The sequence below is a fragment of the Chelonia mydas genome, chromosome 9 (genome assembly GCF_015237465.2).
Source record: "Chelonia mydas isolate rCheMyd1 chromosome 9, rCheMyd1.pri.v2, whole genome shotgun sequence".
Classification (NCBI taxonomy): domain Eukaryota; kingdom Metazoa; phylum Chordata; order Testudines; family Cheloniidae; genus Chelonia; species Chelonia mydas.
The window spans coordinates 34,966,578-34,988,984 of record NC_057855.1 but is presented as its reverse complement, the minus strand read 5'-3'; the positions used below and the strand labels follow the sequence as shown (position 1 = coordinate 34,988,984).

The 22,407-nt window shown below is 42.6% G+C and overlaps 1 long non-coding RNA gene across 2 annotated transcripts in view; it reads right to left on the bottom strand.

Annotated features, from left to right (window-relative positions):
- Window positions 1–22,407, bottom strand: part of LOC122461773 — a 150,410-nt gene that overhangs the window by 110,880 nt on the left and 17,123 nt on the right. Inside the window, exon 4 of one of the 2 annotated variants that reach the window (XR_006283941.1) lies at window positions 13,659–13,786. This is a non-coding gene — a long non-coding RNA (uncharacterized LOC122461773). Of the gene's footprint in view, window positions 1–13,558; window positions 13,787–22,407 lie in introns of those variants that run through there. The other variant, XR_006283940.1, reaches the window with a different exon arrangement.

The following is a 22,407-nucleotide window of genomic DNA, read 5'->3' as shown; positions in this document are numbered from 1 at the left end:
TGGGATCCATGGGATTTTCCCCTGCAGATATTTGAAACTGAATCCTCTCTGTTTTATTCTGGCTTGTATTTCGCCCACCACTAACTGTGGATATTCAGCATGTATAATGAATGCTTGAACTCTGAGATAACACTAGCAGAATGAGCATAATTATGGATACTCATTACCCTTCTCAAAAATTCAGGATAGCCTTTCTGTTAGAAGTCATGGTATAATATATTTACATATAACACCTTTTTGCAGAACCAAAGAGCTGCTGTGACAGTGGTAATTTAACTGCATAGCGGCCACATCCAAAGATATTTTAAAATACCATGAACAAGTCCAACTTTTAAGCTTAAAAAAAGCCACTTTGCTGAAAATAGATATTTAAAAGTATGGGCCAGAAAAGGCCATTTGAACAAGAAAGCCTCAAATAAAACTCGAAGCAACTATTGCATCTCGCAAACTTTGCCTCTAGGATGCTACATTCTGCATCTGAGCTCTCTAACACTTCCACATATCTAGCTTAGTGACATGATGAAGAGGTAGGGTTGCCAACTCTAACTGAAGCTATTCAGGGAGATTTCTTTTCCCCCCGCAACATGATGTAATGTCATTTTCTTAAAATATCCTTCTAAAATCTCCTAAATTGCTTTCAGTAGTCACCAGGAGACTGATGCTGATTCCGGGAGACTCCAGGCCAATCCTGAGGGTTGGCAACCCTATGAAGTGGGCTCGCAGGAGCAGTGTTAAAATTCTTCCACCCACCGAAGGGAAGATCGGGATGATTTCTCTGCTGTGGATAGAGCTCACCACCTGTCAGGAAACTGTTAAATCTTCTGTAGTAAAGTAAATATTTATGGGAGCCACTTGTTTTAATATTGACAGCAAGTTGGAAAATTACTCAGATTAAGCCTAAAAGCTAAAGAGAGAATTATTTTTACAGTAAAGTATTTAAATTGGTATCAATACAAACAGGAGAAATATTTATACTGACTCTGAATTGCAATCTTAGCAGTGCTGCTTCTGAACTACCTAGCTTCCCTGTTGACTAAGTCAACTCTTTGTACTATTGGAAAGAGGCTTTTTGTTGTTATTATATAATCAATATTTCAATTGTGGTAGCATGTGGAGGTCCCACTCAGGGTCTGGAGTCGTCCCATTTTGCTAGGTGTTGTACACTCTCAGACTGAAGAATAAAAGTCCTTGTCCCAAAGAGTTTACAGCTTAGGTAAGTAATGAACATAGAGACTGCCTCAAAGATTCAACCTCCCACCTCTTCAGTTAGGTTGGGAAAATTCAATAAATATCAGGAGATGCCCTCTTTCTCCCAGCAAAACAGGGAAGACCAGACTATTTTCTAAGGTAAAAACAAACAACAAAACAATACATTTAAACACCTTTCAGACCTTCTTTATAAAGTCATAAAATAGCAAAAAAGGGCACACATTCATTTTTTAATTAAAATCCTTTGTAGGTCAACTTTGAACTTTAGCGTAAAACATTGTTTTGAGTTTCCATTAAACTATGCACAGAATTCACAGCCACCTTCCTTTTACATTAACATTAATTAACACTTACTTAACATTAATTTTTAAGATCTTTTAGACATGAGTCTCTGAAAAGCTACTGCATAAGCACAGTGCTTTCAACAGTGGGAAAAACACTCTTTTTTTCAGTCTGCACTGTATAAGCAAACATGTATGTGTGTATTTGGATTCACGATAAGTAAGGCAGAAACTTTTGGCAAGAACTGTAAAAATAAACACTTTCTACAGGTATCCAAACCTCAGAATAATTCTGGTTTTGGCCTTGACATTCCAAATGATGGCAGGAACAAGGATACAGACAAGGAGCTAAAGCTTAGTAATGAGCACAAGCTCAAGTAACCAAGCTATGTGGTCTGACCAATAGAATCCCTCTTACGCCTTGTCTATACTGGCAAGTTTCTGTGCAGTAAAGCAGCTTTCTGTGTTGTAACTCCCAAGGTGTACACGCTGCCAAGCCACTTAGTGCACAGAAACTGCACAGTTGCAGCGCTGTAAAAAACCCACCGCGACAAGAGGCATACAGCTTTCTGTGCCAGGGCTATAGTGCTGTGGTGCCAGTGTGGACACCTTTGTCAATTACAGTGCTGCGACTGGCCTCTGGGAGGTGTCCCACAATGCCTGTTCTTGCCTCTCTGGTCATTGGTTTGAACTCTACTGCCCTGCCTTCAGGTGACAAACAGTGAGCCCCACCCCTTAAATTCCTTGGGCATTTTAAACTCCCCTTCCTGTTTGCTCAGTGATGCGTGCAGTGGTCTCAGCCCATCTTTCCAGGTGGCCATGCCTGCTCCATACACCAGGCGATCTGCCACTTGGAGCAATGCCAAGCTGCTGGACTTCATCAGCATTTGGGGAGAGGAGGCTGTCCAGTCCCAGCTGCACTCCAGCCATAGGAATTATGAAACCTATGGACAGATTTCACGATGCATGACAGAAAGGGGCCATGACTGGGACACACGGAAGTGCAGGGTCAAATTGAAGGAGCTGCTGAACACCTTCCCAAGGCGCGGGAGGCAAACCACCATTCCGGTGCTGCGCCCACGAGCTTCCGGTTCTACAAAGAGCTGGACACGGTACTTGGTGGCAACTCCACCTCCACTGCAAAGTCCCCTGTGGATACTTCATTGGCTTGCGTGCCAGTCAAGAGTGGACAGAGCCAGGAGGAGGAAATTTTGGACAAGGATGTGGAGGGGGAGGGGGACCCAGAGGCAGAGGACATCTCGACGGTCAGAGATGCATGCAGTCAGGACCTCTTTTCTACCCCGGAGCAGGCTAGCCAGTCACAGCTATCAGAGTTTGGTGAAGTGCAAACAGGAGAGGAGGTCCCTGGTAAATGACTTTGATTTTGGAAATTGCTGAAGCAAGTTGTTGGGTGCAGGAGGGTTGCAGAATGCAGGCTTGTGTCTGTATGATGCACATACCACCACATGCCTAGTCTGAGCAGAGGAACAGGGTGTTGATTGACTCCCTCACTTCACGGGAATCTGCCTCAGAGATCTCCATGAAACTCTCATGGAGATACTGGGCAACCCGCTGCCACAGGTTATTTGGCAGAACTTCTTTGTTTCTTGCCCCATTAAGAGAAACTTTCCCATGCCATGCTGCCGTCACGGGGAGGGGCATGGAAAGGGACCATTGCTGTACACAGGCAAGCTGCATAAAGGCCAGGGCAGAAGCTGCAGTCTTGGAAAAGACCCTTCCTTGATTCCCTGCTCACCCTCAGCAGCGAGATATCTTCCATAATGAACACAGCCTGTGGAAAATGTGGGGACAGGAATGATTATAAGCCCCCCCACCACAGTTCTGGCCCTCCCCAGGAGCCACGTGCCCAGGGTACAGTACGGTAATGGAACACTGATTTCCCCTGCCCCTGTGGTTACTCGCCATTTTGGGAATGTTGTGGCTCATGTGTGCTTGCCTGGGGTCAGACAGTTAGTGACAGGTATGTGAATAGTGGATGTGTTTTAAATCACTGAATCAGTGGTCTCTGTGTTGCAAACAATACTGCTTCTGTAAAATGTTGCATTTTGGCTTCACAGAGATGACCTTGGGAACCCAGCCTCCCTCTTTGTTATTGCCGGCTGAATGGCTGCACAGAATTAGAAAGCGGCCACAAAGAACTAAAGAGGACTTTCTGCGTGATGTCATTATGCACTCCGCGGCCGAAAAACAAGAATTGAAGGAGTGGTGGGACAGTGAGAAGAGGGACTGAAAGAAGAACGTGGCGCGCCAGAATGAAGCCATGGAGCAGCTCTTAAATGTTATGGAGCACCAAACAGACACGCTCCAGGCACTACTAGCACTGCAAATCGAGCAGCTCCACACCTGCCCTCCCCTGCAGCCATTGTCACAAAACTCTTTCCCATGTGCCCCCCAGACACCGCCAACACACTCTTATCCACCTCCTGGCTCCAGTCTGTACCCACAGCATTCCACTCCTCCCCCCTCACAGTCCAGCCCTGCGGACTCCCAGTACCCATTGCACGCAGCACCCGTCCCTCTGCAGCTTAGCCCTGCTGAAGTACAGCACCCGCTCCACTGTACTCCAAAGGAGAAGGTTTGATATGATCCCTGGACATACCCAAATCTTTAACCATCCCTGGACCCCACCTCCTCCTGGGACTCTCCTTTCCCCCATTCCCCTCAATGCTGATGTGTTATTTCATTTGTCTCTCTCCTCCGGTTGTTGTTTTTTAATAAAAGAATGGTGTGGGTTGGAAAGCGATCTTTATTCCATTCACCGAAAGCAAACAGAGCCCTGCAAAGCAACAGGCAATTTTCTTACACCTTCATAGTGCATCGTCTGCACCAATCACAATCACCTCCTAGCATTACAAGCCCTGCACTCCCAAGCATAGCAACAAATATTAGCGGCCTTCAGCTTCAAATTGCTGCCTCGAGGCAGCCCTGATCCTTATGGCCCCGCACTGTGCCCCTCTAATAGCCCTAGTCTCTGCCTGTTCAAATTCCGCCTCCAGGCACTGAGCCTCAGCGGTCCAGCCCTGAGTGAAGCTTTCACTCTTCCCCTCACAAATGTTATGGAGAGTACAGCACATGGCTGTAAGCATAGGAATATTTTCATCAGCCAGGTCCAGCTTCCCATATAGGCAGTGCCAGCGAGGCTTTAAATGGCCGAAAGCTAACTCAGCAATCATTCTGCACTTGCACAGCCTGCTGTTGAACTTCTCCTTGCTGCTGTCAAGGTTCCCTGTGTAATGGCTACAGCATTAAGGGGTAGGCAGGGTCTCCCAGAACCACAACAGGCATTTCAACTTCCCCTACGGTGATCTTCTGGTCTGGGAAGGAAGTCCCTGCTTGCAGCTTCCTGAACAGGCCAGCGTTCCGAAAAAAGCATCATGAATTTTTCCAGACCAGCCTGTGTTAATGTCTGTGAAATGCCCATGGTGACCCACAAGCGCCTGGAGAACCACTGAGAAATACCCCTTCCGATTAATGTACTCGGTGGCTAGGTTGTCTGGTGCCAGAATTGGAATATGCATGCCATCTATCACCCCTGCCACAGTTAGGGAAGCCCATTTGTGCAAAGCCATCCACAATGAATGTCACATACATTGCCCGGAGTCATGGTCTTTTGGAGCAGGATGCAATTAATTGCCCTGCACACTTCCATCAACATGAGTCCAACGGTCGACTTTCCCAATCTGAACTGGTTAGTGACTGATCTGTAGCAGTCCAGAGTAGCCAGCTTCCACAGTGCAATCGCCACGTGCTTCTCCGATGGTAAGGCAGCTCTCATTCTTTTGTCCTTGCGCCGCAGGGCTGGGGTGAGCTCATCACACAGTCCCTTGAATGTGGCTTTCCTCATCCAAAAGTTCTGCAGCCACTGCTCGTCATCCCAGACATGCATGATGATCTGATCCCACCACTCAATGCTTGTTTCCCGAGCCCAAAAGCGGCGTTCCACTGTGGTCAGCACCTCCGTGAACGCCACAAGCAATCTCATGTCGTAGCTACTATGCGTGGTGAGATCAATGTTGAACTGCTCTTGCCTTTGTAGTTTAAGGAATAACTCCACTGCCACTCGTGATGTGTTAGTGGGAGCAAACAGCCTACTGGCCAACAGTGCATGATCCATTCCTGCAGACCAAAGAGGCAGAGCAGAGTGCGCAGTACACAAACCGTTGAAAGATGGCGCCAAATGTGGACGGAAGCACAGGGATTGCTGGCATGTGAAGCAATGCATCACGGGGCACTGGGACAGGACCCAGGATGCTCTTTGACCCCCTCCACTTTCCCACAACTCTTAGCAGCAGAAGAGGAAGAGGTGCTCTGTGGGATAGCTGCCCAGAGTGCACCGCTCCGAATTCCGCTGCAAGTGCCGCAAGTGTGAACACGTATTGCACGGGCAGCTGACAGTGTGAACACACAACAGTGGTTTCCCTTCAGTGTTCTCTGAGTGCCACTGTAACTCTGCCAGTGTAGACATACCCTTAGTTATAAACAGTATGGTGCAGCCGATGTGTAGTTGCTAGGATAGGGCGTGGACGGAGATGTGGACACAGTCCATTACAATGCTCAAAGCAAATTTTGTAGTCAGTGGATATACTGAATTTGCTGTTTGTGCTATGTCTCTCCCACTGCCTTGGCTTCCTACACCTAGGGACCAATCCACCCTTCTTTGAAGTCAATAGAAAAACTCCTATTGACTTAAGTGGAGCTGGATTTGACCCACAGTTGTTAGGAGAGCACCAGTTCAGAGCTCGCATCTAAGGCACATAGGAAGGTACAGAGTCACTTGGAGTTTTTTTTACAAACTTTACTCCTAGCTATATGGTACTTGGTAGTTCAGGATGTTTTTATATATAATGAGCCTATTCAACACATTCTTACAACTTTTTGTATTTATTATAAATTATGAATTATGCTGGTATGTGTAACATATCTGCAAAGACATGTGTGTGTGTAACAGTTACCACATACACATGCAGTTCAGAATGGGAAATTAAATACCAAAGCCTATGTTAACATAAAGTCAAGAATAAGGATTAACATGATGAAAGCCAGACCATGCAAATTGGAGGCTGAAATTCTGTCTCTTACCCAATCCATTGTGCATACGGTAGGTATCGCAGAAGTGGATGATTTCAGATGCCACATACAGTATGCTCAATTAGCTAGCCTCCACGTTAATGACAGTGAACCAGCCATAATTCTGAATTTCCTGGCTTTTGTTAATTTAAATCAGACAAACATTATTAGAGCTTATCTGTTTGCATTTAACTCCCTTCTTTTATGGTTACTTTTACAAGAAATGCACAAGAAGAGCCCATATGCTCATGAAAATGTTTGAGTGCTGACAATCCATACAGCTGTTTCAGAGTTGTTATGGTTTATCACTTAAACGTAAGCAGTTTTTAGATGTGTATTATTTACTGGCTAGATTCCAAGTGATGCTACACAAAGCCAGTACAGTTTCAGTGCGTCACCAGTCCGTTTTCCAAGTGCCAACTTCATGTAACTTAGACAATGTGATTGTTAAAGTTTGTATCAATAATAGTTACTGTGTATTTTCAATGTTAAGTACTAGATTAAAGCCATTAATTTTGTATGACTATTTGAAAAGACGAATGCATGGTAATTCTTTGAAATGAAAAAGGCATATGACAAAAAGGGCAAAACATAGGCCCTAATCCTGCATCACTTACTGACATCAAAGTATTCAGAGAGCTAGTTCATTGCTACTAGTCTAATGAGTACAGATTACTCACATGAGCAAGGTTTGCAGGACATGACACCATATTGTTGAGTACTAAGATGACTAAGTGCCAAACAAGAATTGGCATTGTGCCACGTTTTACACACCAAGGGCATGATTCTGCCACTGTTACTTATGCTTTCAGTGAGAGTACTCATGCAGTGAAGTGCTACACGATGTGAGTAAGAGTGGAAGAATTAGACTCCCTGAGTACCATTCAATTTACATTGACAACAGGAATTCTAAAGGGACACCTTATGAAATAACTGGACAAGCTGTTGTTAGTACTTTGAAAAATGCTTCTGGAAAAGCAATGCTGATGTGTCCTGTGGGGGGATGTGTCACTGACAAACAGAGGGACCTGTTATAACCATGATACAGTATATCCTTTTCAAAAAAATAAACTCAGTGCAAAGTGAATACCACTTGAAAGCAAAGGGTTCGTTTCTGTTTTCACACTGGTGAGAATCAAGATTAACCCCACTGAAATCAATGATGCTGCACCAATGTAAAACTTATGTAAGAGGAGAACCAGATGCAGGCACTTTAAGTAATTACTGTAGGATGTAAATATAGGGGAAAGAATTAATGTAAACGTTAAAATGTATAAGTAAATGCTGCATGCGTACTCATGAGTAATCCAACCATGGGTGGAAAACAGACATCCATGATTAGCACTGAAGAACAGCACCATTAGTAAGAGATCTCTCACCAAAGGTGAAATTCACCCTTTCCTTTCCCAGCCTGACTAAATGAGGGGAAAGAATCCATCCCATGGACAGTGAGCAGTGCATGGAGCAGCCCTGATGCCTCTCCAAAGTCGTTACTCCAGCCCCTGAGATTCAAGAGATGGATGATCTCACTGCACAAGTTGATGGTATAGGTGCCCACTTCATGGGTGCTCTGCAGCTGAAGCACCCACAGAAAAAAGAACAGTGGGTGCTCAGCCCCACTAGCAGCGCCATGGATCAGCACCTCACCCTTACCCCCAGTGCCTCCTGCCCACCGATAGCCCTGTTGATAAGTTCCTCCCCCTCCCTTCCCGCGCGCCGCAGATCAGCTGTTCAGAGACATGCAGGAGGCACGGGCGGGGGGGGGGGGAGCAGGGGCAGCAAAAGGTGGGGAGGAAAGAGGTGAGGCAAGGTGGGGGATTGGGGAAAGGGGTGGAGTGGGGGCAGGGCAAGAGGTGGGACAGGGTGGGGGCAGGGCCTAGGGCAGAGTGGGGGTTGAGCACCCCTGAGGGAACAGAGGAAGTCAGTGCCTATGGTTCATGGCCAATTGTAGTCTCCCCTCAAGCTTAACCACACCTACCACAGCCCTCCTTCACTTTGGCCCAGGCAGAGCTAGCATGGAGCTTAGCTTCACCATGTGTGAGCAGTGCAGAGTCTGCTTGTTCCACATCTGCCCTAGCCCTGCACTGTGGAACTGCAGTGGGTCCATTGTTTTGGGGGCCTGCTGGGTAAATTTCACCCTAAAGAGCAAATGCTTTCCGTAGGAGATAACAATGAACTGAATGACACTTTTGGGGCAGCCAGATGATTGCGAAACACTTGACTAAGAAGTATTTGAGCCCTAGAGCACAAATCTTGCTCCACTTTCTGAATAAGCCTTCTGAGATAACAGAAACAAAGTTCCAATGGACCCATCTTCTTGTGAGACTGAAAATAAAGACAATTCCATACAAAGTGCTGCCTGGCTAGGAAGAAGGAGACCAAGAAAAACAAATACTATAGGTAGCCTGGAAACTAGAGAACCTCGAGGGAGTAGTTGAGATGGAATGTCATCCGACAAGGCTGCAAGAGAGCTCAAAAGCTGTAAACAGATACGAAAATCTTGGGAAACAATTTAACTGAATTCTGGGCAGCCATAAACAATGTGAAGTAATGGGAACCTCCCAAGGTTATCTAGTTAGGAATGGCAAACAGCAACAAAACATTACTATGGCAACAGACTGCAGAAGTCTGAGGTGAAAGCCCCCAAGCAAAGTCAGGTGTTAATTACACAGAGGAGTGAAAAGGGAAGCAGCTTTATTCCAGTTGAATGCTTGCACACAGAGGGTTGGGAACACCCCTCCTAGATCCTGCCAGAGAAACCAGCATAGTTCCTGTCTTGTATAGCATGGCACAAGCTGTCAGCAACCCCACTCTGCTGAGAGAGCTCAGCTGCCAGCAAGAGAGACCTGGGCTAGCTGAGGGTACCAAGGTGCACTGAATTAGTTCATTTCCCAAGAAGTTAGTGTCAGAAGGGCTCCTAAAGAACTAAGGTGAAAATTTAGAAGAAGCCCCTCCCCAGGCAGAATTTCTGAGGAATAATGCCTGGACTGTCAATTGCCCCCCACTTATTTGCAGGTATAGTGGGGTGCAAGTTACATCCTCCAGCACCCATGGAAGTGAGTCTCACCCACACAATTTGAGTACTTCTCCAAGCAGTAGGAGTAAAAATTTAATTAGTGCCCCATGAGCTGCTTCTTTCCCCCACAAATACATCCTATACATATGGCCTAATCAATCATTCACCCACTTTCTTCCTGTCGTCCGGCAGCAAGGTTCCCTTTACTGCTTCCAGTGGTGGGATAGTATATGACCTTTATGACTGAGGAGTTAATATTTAAGCACATGGTGCTTCCCCTTGGTCTGAGCAAGGAGGGGACCCTTTGAACATGGACATCCCATAGGTCATAAGGGACAGCTGGGGTCAGCTTCCTCCTGGAGAACCATTCTGAACTCCCTGTGATTCCATGCAATCCAGGACCCTTTGTGAGGCAGGGCCAGAGGGGAAGGAACTCCCTTACACTCCCCAGCAATGCTAGAAATCTGGGAAAGTTAAAGCTTTTTTATTACTTTTCCTGTGAAGCCTGCTACATGCTGTGGAATTCATATTAAAGGTTGAGGAGTCTCTGGCAGTGTGGCTCCGGTGGAGCTGAACGGGGTCAGCAAGTCAAAGAAGCTGTGACTGGAGAGATGGGAGCAGATGTGACAGCTGGTACAGAGACACAGATGCCCACACAGATGGTCCTTTTCCTTTGGTGGAGCCCTGAAACTGGTACTGATAATGCCACAGAATTTGAGTTCAAATCCCTCGCTTCTCCTGCACAGGAGCAAAACCTGCTTCCCCAGTCAAAGAACGTTGTGCTTGCTTCCCCCAGATATTTTAGCAAACAAGCTTACTGGCAAACTAAAAGTGAGCACTGCAGAGTATTCATGGAAAGGAAATTTCAAATTTGTAATTGCAAGTTTTCTCACCAGAAACCTGATTCTCAGAATCGTACTCATACAATCAGGGGAACAGCTCATACCATGTGACCTGTGCATCCAATCAAAACCAATGAAATTTCATTATCAAATAGCTGCAACAAACCACACATTGGCCAACTCCAGACCAAGAATTAGTGAATAACGGTGGAAAACAAACTAATTCCAGAAAGTCATGATCTGTTTGCATATAATGTGCCTGCTCTGAATGACAATTAATTAAGGAGAGACAACTGTGATAACAAATAGGTAGGTTGTACAGTGGAATTAGATCTTGTCTTTTAATTGTAAGATATTGTATTCACACCAGCTCATACAACCAGCATCTGGGGCGAAACTCTGCACTGAAAAAGATGCAGAAAAAAAGTATCTCGATCTATGATTATTCATTGGGTTGAGAAATAATTTTATATCCTCCCACCTCAGCACTGTAACAAAAGCAGCCAGAGATAAGACGGTAGGCTGAGCTTTCAATACATCTGCTCTTGATCACTAAAAATATATGAATGATGAAGTAAAAAATTAAGACCAGGACTCCAGAGTAGTATTTCACATGGCAATCCTCTCTAGAGCAGAACTGAAAGGAAATGTAGTAACAATCACAAAGGTATTTGATTAGAATTAGGTATGGGACTACTGGCTTAACTAAAATAAAACTAACTTGAACAATTGCCCAGATTTCAACAAAACCCAAATATCCAAAATCAATCTGAGTTCAGTCAAAAAAAAAACAACAACCCACCGCGGTATTACTTGGCTGAATAACACAAGATAGGTTGCCATAGTTTCTGATACTTCCTGAGGGACAAACTGCTAACAAGAAAGCTTGGGCCAAGATTTTTAAAAGTCACCAATGAACAGAGGTGCCTCAACTTGAGACACCTGAAACAGGCCTGATTAACTGAAAAAGCTAAGCACCTACCCTGTGAAAATCTATCCCCTTAAAGATTTCTCAAGTTGGATGACCGAAAACAATGGAGGCACCCAGATTCATTACTCCCTTTAGAAAATCTCAGCCCATTGATCTTTGCAGCTATCTAGTCTATCTCTGCAGCCCTAAGCAGTTTGAATAGTTTAGATAAACATCCAGAATTTGGGGGGCTTATCTGAATTGAAACTCAGAAGCTTGAGATTCATTTATTGGCAATTAAATCCAATATTGTGTCTTGTGAAATCAGACATATATTTGAAATTTTAGCTTCAAATTCTCCATTACCAAACCAGGTGGAGGAGTCCACAAATATTTCTGGGTTGTCCTATCACCATACCACAATTTCAGAAGTGCCAAAAGATAATCTGGATGCAAATGATCTTGTTCCTGGATCTTTTCGCAGCAAATCTTTTGTGGAGCAAATCTTGTTAATATTTTCCCTTGAGGATTTGCTACTTCAGATGCATCTTGTAATGGGTCCAGCTTTATCCAAATATTCTGTATCACTTCTAGTACTCAAATAATTTGCTCTTTTGGTGTCTGCACTTTGTGAAGTTGAAATGTCCCATGCAAATTTAGAGAAGAGCTCTGACAGAAACAAATCAGAGAAACAGAACAACTGTAAAGGATGATAAGTAGAGCCCTGCACATCCATGAATATCCACTTTATAGCTGTGGATATCTGCATCTGCAGATGCGGAGGCAGTTGTGTTGTTTACCATCTTTGCGGATCGTGAATCAAATGTGGATCCAAATTCTTGTATCCACACAGGGCTTTAACAGCGAGATAGGGTGCTGGTGCAGATGCAGATACATATAAAAGGTGGAGTGAGGGTCTCAGGTCGGATACAAGTTAATTATTGTGGATGCAGATCAGCTGTGGATCCAAATTTTTGTATCCGCACAGGGCTCTAATGATAAAGTATCTAAATCCCATTTTACAGAAAACAAAGAAAGAGGAGAGTAAATTGGTTGTCAATATGAACTTCTTCAAATTTGAGGCCCAGTCATGGCCTAATTCAGGCCCACAGGGAGGAGCTTTCAGCAGCTCTATAGTGCTTTTGGGCTCCACAGCTGTAGATGTGCCTCTGGATCCTGAAAAGGTAGGAGACCGTATCACTTTGCTACACAGTAACAATAGGTGTAAAGGGCTACTACATCTTTTACCAATAGGTAACAATGGATTAGACCCTTTGTTATTTTTCACTGTTTGTGCATAAAAAATGCATAGACTGGGAGGAAAAAACCAAATCAAATCTAAGGAAAGTGAATAAAAATGTCTATGATTAAAATAAGCCTAAGATTGGAAACGATCAAGAGACTACTTCTTAACAGCCAAGATCTCCAAAATCATCACACTGTTTAAATGCAGGAACATTTAAAATTGTGTGTGTTTCTTTGCTGGGAGTACATGCCCTTTAAACTTCCATTTCTTATCTTAATGATCATTGGTCATCTAGACACTGAGACAGGACACTAACGACACGCTGAACCACAATTTTACAGATTTCAGAGTAACAGCCGTGTTAGTCTGTATTCGCAAAAAGAAAAGGAGTACTTGTGGCACCTTAGAGACTAACCAATTTATTTGAGCATAAGCATCCGATGAAGTGAGCTGTAGCTCACGAAAGCTTATGCTCAAATAAATTGGTTAGTCTCTAACGTGCCACAAGTACTCCTTTTCTTGTCACAATTTTACAGCAACATTTTTCTTTTTCATTCCTTTGGCATGATGAGACTTGTGACAAGCATCTATGGAGGCAGAGAGCACGCATTATATCAATAATATTCTGAAGATGATGATGATCTTTCTTTGACAAATACATGAATCATGAGATCTGGGTATTTCCATGACAACTTTGACAGTCTGATTATCTATTAAAAAAATCATCATCATCAGGAATATCAGTAGCAGATCAGCTTTCTCGTTTGTAGAAAAAATGTATAATAATTAATGTGAAGGCTGTCAAGTTTGCTAGGAATTATCAGAATATTTTAAAGTGGGTTTTGCATGTATAGTCAATATAAACCAGCTATTGTTTTTTAAGTGGGTCAACATAGTGAATATAAACCAGCTATGATATTTACATATTGCACCATCTTTACAAATAAATTTTTTTTCAAGCTACCTACTATTCCATGTCAATTGAAGTAAAAATTGGAGCTGTGTAACTCACCCACTCAGGCAGGCATCTAGACCTGCTTTTGACCACTTGAATCTAGCCACAAACCTGAACTTTTGAGAGTTCAGCAGATAAGGTATCGTGATGTCGTCATGACTTCAAACTGCAAGGCAAAATTCATTGTACTGTGCTTCCACCCTGAAAAACGCAGTGCTGGATGACCCTGAACATGCAACCTGCAAGAAAAAAAAAAATCCAGCATCAATGTACTTTGTGGTTAGATAAGCCCAAACCACAACAGCTGAGCTTCACCCATCCTGGGTAAAGATATTTTCTATTAAAGAAGTTGAGAAAGGTAGCAAAGGTTACAAGCAGGTGTTTTGAAAGTCATTTTAAGTGGGATGGAAATAATCGGTCACATCCTGAAATTATGTTAATAATGTGTTGTAAAGACCCACTGTGATTGCTTATGCAAAACCCTTTTCTTCAGTTTTACCTGGAGCTAATGTATGACAAATGGGCCAATTACACATAACTCACAATGATATCAGGAGTGAGGAGACAGAGAGAAATCAGGTTGTATAGGACTGTTCACTTTAATAGTCTGCGTCCTAAATGTATTATGCCCTACACAGTATGTAATTTAAGCTTGCCATGTACAGTTGCAGCCTTAGGCCATCTGGCCATGAATGCTTTCTTTAGGCATTTTTGACCTTAGCAAAAGCTTTAAGGTCTTTCACTGTAAATATCTTCAAGCATTTGTCATTTATGCACAGTTGTTTTTTTTGCTTTGGCCACAAAAAGGATTCTTGCATATTTATCTGTTTTACTAAACTACGTTTCCTGGCACCATTGTTATGATGAGCACATGCAAATTGCTACATCAACTTTGTTGCCTTTGTTAAGATAAAAATGACATTCTCAGGGTATGTTTCGGAATTGGTTGGGTTTTTTTTTTAATCATTTTTTCCTCACAGTTATTTGCATTATAAGCCATTGCAAGCGTGAACTGAAATCTGTTTCCTGACAGAATTCCAACTCCTCTCCTCACCATCTCACTTGCTTATGAATACTGGTTTATTATTGGGGGGCTACTTAAGGGTTCTGTATGCCTCAGATTAGATTATTTTCTAGAAAGGGAAATTTCAAAAAAAGAGTACTTGCAAAAGTCAGAGAGAGACAGGTCCTTAGCTGGTAAACATTGGCTCAAATGCATCAACTTCAGCAGAACTATTACAATTTACACCAGCTGAGGATATGGTCTATGAAGAACTGCATAGATTATATAGCCCTCCCCGTCTGGAGTATCACTCTCTCACCAGACCAACCCTCTGGATGCAGTCCTCACCAGTCCTGCACCACTTCCTAATGGCTAGTAGGGAAATCCGGGCCCACCCACCCAGTGCTCTAGGTTCCAGCCCAGAGACCTATAATCAGCAGCCAAGGTCTACACCAGTGATTCTCAAACTTTTTTACTGGTAACCCCTTTCATATAGCAAACCTCTGAGTGCGACCCCCCCTTATAAATTAAAAATACATTTTTATATATTTAACCCCATTATAAATGCTGGAGGCAAAGCGGGTTTTGGGGTGGAGGCTGACAGCTCACGACCCTCCATGTAATAGCCTTGTGAGCCCTTGAGGGGTCCCGACGCCCAGTTTGAGAACGCCTGGTCTACACAGTCTCAACCCTCACTGCTCTTTCCCTGGGCTTCTTCTTCCTCTACTTTTCCACAGGCTTTCTTCCCCATAACTCCTCTGGGTAATCTCTTCCATCAGGAACAAGATCACAGGCCTTTTGCTCCCCACTAAGTTTCCTCCTACCCAAATCTGTACCCAAGGAGTGACTACAGGCTCCCTCCATGCAGCCTCCTTCTCCTACCAACTTCTTCTCTTTATAATTCTCTCCCAGCTCCTTCCCTTCTGGGCTTCATCTGCAACTAGGGTTTGTCAATCTAGCCTGAATCTCCCCCAGGTGCAACCTATCAGGTTAATCGGCCCTTTTGAGCCACTTTACCCCTTTCAGAGTTGGAGTGGGTTAAACAGCCCATCACTCAGATATTAATTATTTGCCATAAATTAAGACAAAATACACCAGATGAAATCTTCACTCTTTCAAAATATTAATGAAAACAGATGAGTTTGATATTAGCTAAATTTTATTTCTGCTATCTTTTTATTAGTTATTTGTATCATTGTAGCTTCTAGAAACCCCAGCATCAGTTGCTAGGCATTGTACATACACATAGCAAACAGATGGTTGATGCACCAAAGAGCATGCAATCTAAGTATAAGACAACAGGTGACTAAAACAAACAGATGAAGGGAGCAAAGGGCTCTTCAAGAATTCATCCATTTCTGAACAATAGTTTGGGACCTTTACTGAAGAGCATGACATAAAGACTGGATTTGCATGATATAAAAAAAAGATCAGAGTAAGTAAGAGTGAGTACTTCCTTTCCAAGTTTTCCATTCCTAAGGTGAGAAGACAGAATGGGAGAAATTCTCAGTTTTGTGATTTGCTTCATTTTTATTTTTATTTAAGTTTTTTTGCTAAATGAAAGAGCCACAGGGTAAAATTTTCATAAGTGCCTAAGTCCCAGATCATCAAAGGATTTTAGGTGCCTAACTCCCATTGGAATCTAGGCCCAAGTGACATAGGAGCCCATAAGTCCCATTGACTTTTAGTGGTATTTAGTATCCTAAAACTCATATGTACTTTTGAAAATTTTACCCATGGTGCCTGGGCACAGGGGCAGAGGGTTATGTGCTACATAATCTCATGATATTCAAGGGGTAGTGTTGAAATAAGCAGAAGATATGTCATGTTATCTGGGGTGCAATGCAGAAATGACCCTTGTCTACATACCTCCATGTTCCCAAGAAAGGCAACATATTTGAATTGGCCCCAGTGGGTCTCCAAAAAATAACCCATACAGGCTGAGAAAGAGCCAACCACACTAGTTACACAGATTCTATCATCATTATATTTGTGAAAATCAGAGCCCCATCTAGCAAAAATGTTCCTGCAGATAGATTAACTTCTGTTCAACAGCCTCTGCAGATAGGGAGATAATGAGCAGTTTTTGAAGGAGATAAAGTCCACGCACTTATAGCTCTATTAAGATTAAAGTTAAAAGCAAATATTAGCTGTTAAAAGCATCAAGCAGATTTGGATACTCTTTTGGGGAGAGAGACCCTCCAAGATGCTATACAGTTTTTTGGCTACTTGTTAAAGACATAAACCAGCACATGTACAGCCCGTCTCATAATAAACTGCAGGAATACGTCCCCATGTTTCTCGCTGTAGCACTCAGAAATGTCCAAACACTTGTGTCTCTGCCTGAAGACTCTCAGAAACACTGATGAAAATGACTCTCCATCATTCAAGAAATATTCACTAAAGAGGGCTACTGCTTCATGACATTCCATTAAAGCACCATGTACTGGATTATTCCTTCCAACTCTGTACCTCCACATGCATAATTGTTCTGGAGTGTCTGTTTCTGTCAAGTAGAATGATAATCTGTGTTTACTCAGATGAGGGAAAAGGGAACTAAGCAGTGAGGTCTTATTTGCTACAGAAAAAGTTATCCACTGTGTCAGCAGGGAGTACACACATGGCAGTAGGTCAAGGTGAGGTTATAACACACACATATTTATGAAGGTACAGCACACAGTATGACAGACATCCTGCCTAGCTCCTGGTACTGCAACTGGAGATGAGTCTCAGAAGTTTCATGCTACAGAGTGCATTTAGGATCTCATAAGGCATTTTTGTGTTTTCCCAGGCTTTCTGCAGAATGTTTGCTTTCATTGTAAGCTGTCCTCCCTGGTAGAATTCCCTGAAGGAACTATGGAGGGAGAGGGATCTTCTTGTGAAATAGACTCCAGTCTATCAGCTAAAGCTAATGCCACAACAAATCTTTCTTTAAGTAACCATGACTGAATCTTGCAGATCTTCAGGGACTGGCATAATCTACCAAGCAGAAGCTGCCTGATACATCAGACAAAGCTGTTTCCCAGCATGATTTAAACACCAGTGTATTTAGTCAGGATGCACTGATCCATCTTTCAAGAATAAATGGACCAGGTGCACAGCTTAATCCACCTGCTTTCCTTCTACTCTGACTTCCCTCCCTTCCCCTCTGCCCTTTCACTCTCCTTCTGTCTTTCATCCTCACTCTTTTCTCACTGTTCATCTGCTCCTCTTCTTCTTCCTATTCTCTCCTACATTCCCATCTCTCATCCTGTTCCTCCAACCCCACATGTAGCCTGATTCAGCAGAGTACTTAAGTATGTCATATCAAGCACGCCAGTAGTGCCAATGACTTCCTTGGGGCTACTGCCATGTTTAATATGCTGAAGTGGGGTTGTGCCCCACAGCCTCTCCCTCTTATTTCCCATTCAAATTCTGTGGCTTTGATTCTGCTTGGACTTTCCACAAGCATAAGTCAGAAGTAGCTTCACTGAAGTCAATGAGATTATAGCGGTTAAAACTGGTGTAAGGGAGAGCAGACTCATAATTTTAACTGTAAAACTGACTTATTTTCACTGGCATGTGTAACTATATATTATTTGTTTTGAAAGACATAGAGTGAAATTCCACCCTAATTTGCACCCATAAAATATTATGGGGTTGTAAGGATGTAGCTTAAGGCAAAATATGGTATGAAAGAGTAAGATTTATAAAGTATGTTTAACATATTTATCCTATCTTAATTTTTTAGAAATGGGTTTTGCTATTTTTGAGGTTCTCATAGTTTTTCTACACTAAAAAGAGATTTTCTAGGCCAAATTCTCATTGCAGTAGAGAACAATAGCAGCAGTTGTGAAACATCTACATAACTCCTCCACATGATGACCATTTGTCTCATAAAACTGAAAGTGTCAGGAATTAACAGAAAGACTTAGAATATCGCTTTTTTTCCTGGTAACTACTTCATAGCAGCCATCCGCTCTTCCATTAAACCAGATATCAAAGGTCTGAAATTCCACAATGACTTTTGATGTCAGCACAAGTTCAGTAGTTAAAGTTGAAGACTTGTCACATGATGAGTTTTTGCCGATTAGAAGGCATAAAAAGAAAACACACACATAGAGTTGTATGTTCATTATTATAACAAAAACAACTCCACAACTGAATAGCCATTCTTCTGGATGTATGGCTTACTTCATGAAAAAATGGAGACTGAAAATAGCTCTAGTTCTCAAGTTAAACAGCTTCGGGGGGGGAATCTAATAAATGTCAATGGTTCCTTTGCTTGCATGTAAAATTTTTATATCTTGCATGTCTCCATTTTCAACTGAGAAGGACTAGGGCATTCTTTAGTTTAACCTCACTCACTCTTTCCATCTTCCTGTATTGGACACTTCTTCCACTTCAAATACGAAAGCCCTGTTTTTCTACTTTTTCTACCACCGTCACATGGAGAGGTAGTCTTGCCCCAACTTACAGCGGCTCAGAAGGAGTTTTCCTACTGTTTAGAACATAAAAAAATGTCACAAAGATTAAGAAGATTTGTCCTGAAGTTAAAATTGTCCAGGCATCTTTTACCTTCACCTTGATGTTAACACTTGGCACTCTTACATTTATCCACTAACAAATGAAAGGCCAGTTTCTCAGCAGGTGCAATTTGGTGTAACGCCACTGAAGTCATTTGCTAAATGTTAAGCATGTACATTTGTGCGTACTAGGCTCAGGGTGGGAGGAGGGGGGAAGAAGAGAGTGGTAGCGCCCAAGTAAGTTTTAAGCACTAATGGTTACTCTATTTGGGGGAGATTTTCAAAAGGCACAAAGGTGACTTAGGCATCCAAATCTCACTAACAATATCAATGCGCCTTTGAAAATCTCCCCCCTAACTGTCAGTGATTGAATAGTATAAGAAAGTGTTCACAGCATTCGTTCAAATCTCAAACTCCTGTTCAAGGCAACTTTGTAGTGCCCCCATCATAATCAATATCCACCAACATCTGTTAGAATATGTTTTTGTCCACAAAGTTTAGAGAACAGCTGCTTTTCATTTCAATAAGAATGCTGAAAAGAGAATTCATGAATGAACAAGAGTGTTTCTATTGGTTATTCATTAGTTGCTGTTCAGTCTTCCTTAGTCTCCTGTTAAAAAATGTTCAGTCATCAAATCAAGGAGCTTAAATAATACCATGTGACTTAGGTGACCTATCATATACCACAAATAGTGAACAAAGTGCACAATTTGTGAGTGACCAATAGTTTGAACCTTATTCACTCAAACTAAGACATTTCCAGAAACAGGATCAACCCACAAAACAGAAAAATAAAAAAAATAAAAATAAAAAAGCTAAAAGTTGCTCATACTAATTACTCATTGCTAATCATTTGTCCAGCTTTGGCAACGAGTGAGCAATGGCCAGAGAACTGAAAAGGATTCTAATAATGAAAACTCCAGTTGGCCCAATCAAACCTTGAGAAACAGAGTCTATAACAGCTCTGGGTATAGTTGTTCCCAGACAACAAAGCAAAAATATGTTGTGCAATGTTAATGAAACACACAATAATTCATCTGGAGTTTGATAGAGAGTGATGAACAAGGCTCAAAAAATGTAATTTTATATTTTTGCAAGCATTTGAACTGGCTGGATTTGATTGAGACCAGAGGAGCCAAAAAGGAGTAGGCTAACAGGTATGCAGCTTCCCTCATTCTGAGATGAGTTTAAATGACACAGTCAAACTCCTAGACAGTTGCTCTCTTTTTAGTACCTTTTTAACTGTTAGTTCAAAATGCGTTAATTCATTTGTTTTCCACTAGAGAGCTGTGAATTCTTGGCTTCATTTTCAGAGCACCTTCAGATCCCATTGACTTCAACAGAGGTTTGGGGGTACTCAGCAATTCACATGATCAGGCCCTAGCAATGCAAAAGTCCAGCCATGTTATGGGTACTGTGTATCTGTTAAATATCTAACATTCCAGCTGGCTACAAGATTCCTGTTTTGTCTGGGAACAGAGATCTACTGCATGGCGGGCATTACAAGAAGGCAATAATCAATAATTTGTTTAAGTCTTGTCTCAAATAACATCTGAAAACTCTTCAGGGAAGAAGAAAAATTTTAAAAATAGCATTTTTCTGCTGTTCTTTGGAAACCCTCTGACCTAGGCTTTTCCATGGATTCAGATGTATCACAGAGTATTAGTTGAGGGGTTTAGCTGGAATGTGTCAGGCTGCAGATAGAAGCAGCAGCAAGCTGTGAGGCAGTTAGGCCCACACTGCTCACCTACCATACACAAGGAAAAACAGAGCAGCAGCTGCTTTGATGAGTCAGGGTGGGCTCATTTAGTGAGGATTCCTGGCAAAAGCAACAAGCCTCCACAACAACTACTGTTAAGACTCTGTGACAACTGATTTATTCTCACTTTATTTCCTTTTATTGAGTCTCCTTTACCTCCTTTAGGCAGTCCTTATACTATGTTGTATAGTGGTTACAAAATCATCCTGACAGTGAATATCTGATCTGACACATCACTATTTTTTTATATTTACATTGAAAGCCTCTAACAATAGCTAAATTGCTGCTTATCCCATGCATAATTTGTATTGCAGCAGCAACCCATTAATAGGCATTCATTATCCTAACCAAGAGATGTACAGTATATCAGATTGAAAAAGAACAACCTGAAAGAAAGCGAGAGCAAGAAAAAAGATTGTAGCAAAACGCAAAAAACAAGCAACTGGACAGATATCGTGATCGCTGTTACACCAGTGTGAACAAGGAATAATTCACCATTGACTTGGTCCTACATAGGAGGTGACTTGTGCTACCCGATTCCAATGTTTACTGTAGTATAGCATAACAGAAGAGGTACTTGATTCAAATTAGCATTAAAATAAGATTCAGGGTGTGGGTTCAAGATCCAATCTTCTAATTGGGATCAATGAATCCAAAACTGATAAGCAGTTTTGAAAATCTGGCCATTCCCTAAATGGGAGTTCGGCTTTTCTAAAAATTGGCAATTCTAGATCCTGAGCACTTTGGAAAATCTAGCCCCTGTATATATATTTCCTGTGCTGAATACGGGTAATTTTGTTAATAGCTTTAGTGATATTCTAGAAAGTCACAGAGGCAATACTTATCAAGAATCAAAGGTGATCCAGAGAACTCATACACTAGCTTGTCATCTACAGAGGCTTAGGTTCAAATCATGCCTTAGATCAGGGGTAGGCAACCTATGGCACGCGTGCCAAAGGCGGCATGCAAACTGATTTTCAGTGGCACTCACACTGCCCGGGTCCTGGCCACCGGTCCTGGGGGCTCCGCTGCTGGCCTGGGGTACCGGCCACCGGCCCCCTGCCAGCCGGGGTTCTGTCCACCAGCCCCGCTCAGCCAACTGCCATCCCCGGGCCCCAGCCACCGGGGAGCAGACATGGGCAAGACAGGGCGCAGCTCAGCACCCCCACCTTAAAAATTGTTCTAGCGCCACTGTACTGGGATATTTTTAAGTCCTGATTTGCTGCTTACATCATTATCACACCAGATGGAACAGCGCACTGCATTTGATGTTGAGATTAGAATGTACAAGCAAGAACTGGAATCAGAATTTTCTGACAGATTTCAAAATTTCCAGCAATTTGGCCCAATGCTTTCTTTTCTAATTAAATCTGAAAAGTTCAACGAAAGCTACTTGGATTTGTCTGTATTTCAGTGGATGCGTGTTGAAGATTTCAAAATGCAGCTCATTCAGTTATAAAGCTCAGAATTGTGGGCATCAAAGTTTAGAGATCTGCGGACTGCACTTGAAGTTACCAAGAGAGACCATGGAGCCTCTATTCTGACCTGCTGGACATCCCTGCCAGTGAAATTTAACTGTTTGAAGAAAATTGC